This window comes from Nicotiana tabacum, chromosome 19, assembly GCF_000715075.1.
Source record: "Nicotiana tabacum cultivar K326 chromosome 19, ASM71507v2, whole genome shotgun sequence".
Taxonomy (NCBI): Eukaryota; Viridiplantae; Streptophyta; class Magnoliopsida; order Solanales; family Solanaceae; genus Nicotiana; species Nicotiana tabacum.
In genome coordinates, this window is record NC_134098.1 from 137,651,768 (window position 1) to 137,657,511 (window position 5,744).

Consider the following 5,744-nt stretch of genomic DNA (forward strand, 5'->3'; position numbering starts at 1 on the left):
TATTCTTAATATACTTAACTAACAAAAGAAAACGGATGGAGTACAATCGGAAGATATATAGTTACTATTCCTACAATAATTAAACAATGTTCCAAATTACAAAAGGGCATGCCGTCAGCAAAATATTGAATTTGAAGGTGACAAAAAGAAATAATGAAATTTGAGTTTAACTTATTGTACTTATCATATTTTTATTAATGTTAGCAGCTAGTACTAAACAGTTACTACTACTTGTCATCAATAACTTTATATGGGCTATTAAAAACCTGATGTAATAAAATTCTTTTTTACAATATCTATCAGTATATGAATTAAGTCTATTATTAGGATTTAGGAGATAAAGATTTACTCCTGTTACGTAAGCAGTAGGTCCCCGCTGGCCCACAGAGAAAGATGCATCTCTGATTCCATACCAATGGATTCTAATCAAGACAGGAATGAAAGGAAAACCCAATAACCAAAGTTTAGAATTTATTTTCAATTTTAATCAAGAAATATGGGTGTCAGCATTTTGGTACTATTTGACTGGAATAACATACTGGTCTATGTTAACAAGGTATTTCTAACATTTTTGAAAAGAGTAAGAAATAAAAAAGGAGGAAAAAGGGCTCTTTTACTAATTACTTCCCCTTTTAAAGAGGCTTTTTTATTTGAGTATATTTGAATTTGAATCCAATTAAATGTATGGTTTAATGCAGTTGACTCTTTCTGATGAAAATTCAATGCACAAGAGTTCACAATTTCAATCTCATTAAAGTAAGATGATTTGTTCTCAACTATAACTCCGTCTCATTATATGTAATTTTTCTTTTCCATTTTTCCTTTATTTGAACTTGAAAATAAGTGTGTTTTTCGAAACCCAAATACACGAAATTGTTAGATTTGGTTAAAATGCACTACAAGTTAGGATCATCAATTATTGTTGTCGCTCGTATATCGTGCACAACCATGTGTAACCCTTAGATGACAACAATTCAAAGCCCCAAAATAATAAATTTAAGAGTATTAGTGTAATAATTAATTGCTACTATAGTATCCCTCATTAAGTATTCTGATTGGGCAATATAGAAATCGTAGAATCTTCAAGAAAATGCAAACGTAAGCCAGAGACGACTTTCTTATCCCAAGTTGTGGAATATTCAATGAAGAATCAGAATCGATTTTCTGTGATCACCAAAACCTGAGAAGGACAATTCCCATATAATAAGGAAGAATCTTATTATTTGTAATATAATAGTACAAGTTGGTGGGAAGCCGTGGATAGGCTGTGTAAACCCTATTACTTTCTAAACCAACTAACACCATTGATTAACTAAAAAATAATTAGGAGTTAATAATGCGCTTGACGTTATCATCGAACTATCGAACTACCTCATTCATTTAGAGGACATGTCAGAATTTAATTTTTTTTATATGTTAAATTATGAACTTGCAATCGCGCGAATTTATAGCTCGTTTTAGTTATGGAATTCGCAATTAAATAGTTATACAAATTTAATAATTTTTTAATACAAATATAAAGTTTAAGCAAAAAGCACGAAGTTCGTGCGAAGCTATACCTAATATAGTAGCTCCGCCCCTGACCTCACTCTCATTCTTGCAATATGATTTCAATTAGGGCAAATGTCCAAATATGCCCTTGTACTATACGAAATTGAGCACATTTGCCCTTCGTTAATACTTTAGCTCAAATATGCCCTTACCGTCAAATAATTGGTCCATATATGCTCTTAGAGTTACACAGTTGACCCATATATGCCCTTTTCAAAACGGAATTCATCCAAACTAATTAGCTCTTTCGTTAATTGTATTAAAGTGTATTACAAACATTATTTCCTTTTTATTAGTACTTTTTTTTTCTTTGCCTTTCTCTTTTCTTTCTTTTTTCTTTTCTTCTTTTTTTTTTCCTTTTTCTTTCTCCCTTATCCGTTTCCTCCATTAATGATGTCTTCTCCATTTTCGTCACCAATTTCACTTGACAAAACTCATGAATTCTAATTACTAAGAAAATTCTCCCATAAGGTAATCAAGTTCCAATTTCACTGGCTCTCTAAATAAACGAAATTAAATTATTCCTAAAATTATGGTTTAAACTTTAAAATAATAAAAATATCTCAACCTTTAACAATACTCAAAAGACCAAAATATTTAAATTATTTCCAAAAAGATAATTTAATGATTAAAAGTCTAGAGTTCAAGTTGTAGTGTTATAAATTTGAGTTGTTAGTTTTTTTCACATTTTTTCAGCTGGACATTTTTTATTTTTTTAACTATGTAAATTAGGGGTGTACATGGAACGAGTTGGTTCGATTTTTATAAAAACCAAACCAAACCAATTATATCGGTTTGGATTGCTCGATTTTGTTGGATTTTTTGAATTTTTTGTTACATAAATATTATTTCAATCTTACTTTGTTAAATGTTTAAGAACTAAATATATATTCAGTAAAAATTAAAAAATTGACAAACATATGATCTATAAAAATATTCTTATGGGAGAATTTTCTTAGTAATAGGAATTCATGAGTTTTGTCAAGTGAAATTGGTGACGAAAATGGAGAAGACATCACTAATGGAGGAAATCGGATAAGGGAGAAAGAAAAAGAAAAAAAAAGAAAAGAAAAAAGAAGAAAGAAAAGAGAAAGGTAAAGAAAAAAAAGTACTAATAAAAGAAAATAGTGTTTGTAATACACTTTAATACAATTAACGAAAGAGCTAATTAGTTTAGGTGAATTCCGTTTCGAAAAGGGCATATATGGGCCAACTGTGTAATTTTAAGGGTATATATGGACCAACTATGTGACGGTAAGGGCATATTTGAGCTAAAGTATTAACGAAGGGCAAATGTGCTCAATTTTGTATAGTACAAAAGCATATTTGAACCTTTTCCATTTCAATTAGGACCCAAGGAAAAAAGAGAAAAGAAAATAGCATAATTAACTAGTAAATAATTTAAGGTCAATGTATTCTCTTGTTGATTTAGGACTAGGTTAAGTGGTCCTCAAATTGATGTTCTCTTGTGAAACAAAACAAGGTCTCATTTTAACTGTGGATGATGGGATCTAAGTGACATAATCTTTTCTAGAATAATAAAGTTCAATATATTGGGATTAATTACTAATAGTTTAGTTGCAATTTTCTATGTGCCTTGTTCGGGGTATAATCTCTCAAAGTATCATTAATTAATTAAACTATGAAAATGGTTTTCATCATCACAAGGTGGTTTGCTGCTTATAATTAAAAACGCCAAAATAAGGTTAACAATATCGTCTCTTGTTAATTTCTTGCAGGTCCCTTTAATGGCTTTGATTTTTCTGTGAGTTGGTATAAAATTAGGTAGCCTTTCCACAATGATGGAACAAACATAAAATGACCTAATATCTTCTTTTTTTCTTTTCCTTTTTGGCTTTTCTAAGTACTTATTTTTCTAACTCTTAAGTTACAACCTTTATCCTGCAACTATAATCATGCAAACATAACAACTAATATACCTATTTATATGTATTTCGTACTATAAATGTTTACTCATTTCTTCAAATGGGAATCCAACTGGCTGACTTGGCTGTTTGTCTGCCGACGAATATATAATTAATAGTTCTTTTTAATTATTTATATTATTTTTCTTCTTTCCTTTCAGTTGGCAGTTTGTAATTTATAGGGACCAACTTATATAACCTAATAAAGGATGTGACTTCAGCTGAACTAAGAATCTAATGGGCATGTTAGGTCTGAAATAGAATACTTTAATTAAAGATACACCACCCAAAATAAGCCAAGAGAAACGTAGCTTATAACCCGAGCAGTGAAAGAGAAGTAGGGTTCAGGCCAATCGTTCCGCTAAGGTAAGGAACTTCGGGTTGTGGTTGCTCCACTTCGCTGCGATGCGGTCTCAACTGTGCCGTGGGTCAGTTTCGAAGTGGGGAGCTTAGACTAAGGGCTGCAGGCTGTGTAGATTACAAATTATTTCTTCTGATATTTAAAGTGGAGCATTGCGAGTGTACATAGCTAGTAATTTAAAGTATAACCATACATAATCTCGTCCGTGATATACGTAGGGATGGAGTTGAGGGCTAGACTACGTAATAAGTTTCCCCCTTCTACAGTTGTATTCTCTTTACCTTTCTCCCTTCCTCATTCCTCAGGTAATAAAAAGAATTCAAAAAGGGCTACTTGAAAATAAGGCAAATACCCTACTATAAAATTTTATATATTGTCAGTAAATCGTTTAAAAATACACAAATTAATTAGTGATGTCTTAGTCAAACAAGATGTTTAAGGGAAGATAAATGATAGTAAGTTCAAAACAAACATGCAGTCTTATGAATTAAGTAATTAAATGTCTTTTTTAAAAGTGTATAAACATCTTTGAAAGACAGATTATATAGACAAGAAGAGTAGTATATATTTCATTTTCGTAAAAAAAAAAACGAACTATATCCCCACTCTAAATCCAAAGTTGTCCCTTAGACCACTTTAACAAGTGAGCTCTTAATTCTCTCGTTGAAACCTTTCTTATTTTTAACACACAAAATACAAAACACACTCTTGTCTAATCTGCTCAATCGATGGCAAAAAAATGTGATAGCGAACGACAACTTGATAAGTAAATCCAAGAAATTGACTGTTTCCATTTGAAGGTAACAAACTTTATCTCTTCAATCATTTAGATGTATTGGTTGTCTATTCTATCTCATCAAACACATTATCATGTCTGATGATGAAACTTTACGGAGAATTACAAATACAAACCCGTATTGCATGTTTATTGCTTTTTCTCTAATCTGCAACATATTGTTTAACAACAATATAATTCTTACTTTGGAGGGTAGAATTTTTGGTACCTTGCCTATTTTTAATACGTTTTTTTTTGTTTTTACACTCGATGCGTCTATCAATGTAGGCAAGAAATCAACAATGATTTTATAGGCCTTTTCATCTGAAATTTGATAGCCCGCCTCGATAATCAGGTGGACGGCTATTTGGGTTAATTCTTCTTTTTATATCGCAGGCTAGTGGGCCTGAATGGTCCAATTACTTTGTCATTTTTAACCACAGCACACCAAAAAAGTTACATAAGGTGTTACTAAATCCACTACAACAAATATGATTTTTATCCATGAAATTATTAGCTACGACGAAAAATTCGTCACTAATTGTTTATTTTCTGTGACAAAAGTTACATTTCGTATACAAATACACGAGCCACATAGTTTTAGTGACGAAACGTGAATTTTGTAGCAAAGTTTTGTCTACAAAAGTTTCCCTCCAAAAATATGGTGGCGCCATTTTTTTAGGCAATCTTTAGCTACGAAGTAAAATTATTAATGACAAATTATATTTGTCACTGATCCACCAAATTATTAGTGACAAAAAATTATTCATCTTGAACAATAGTTACATTTAGATACGAAAATGTTTCGTCACCAAAAATAGATAATTAAATAACGACAAATTGAATTTGTAGTAAAATAAAGTGAACTTTGGCTACGAATTTTTGTACTTAACTGTGACCATTATTTTTGTCACTAATAATCTAAAAAATCAGTGACAATCTTTAAATTATCTCTATGTAATCTGCAATTTAGCTACCGCAAAGTTTTTGTCTTAAAATAATACAATGTTTAAAAAGGCTATGAAATATATTCGCCACAAATTATTCAATTTTCAGCGGCAAATCACATTATATATTTAAAAATGCACGAGTCACATGTAATTCGGTAATTAAGTATAATTTTTGTAGGGAC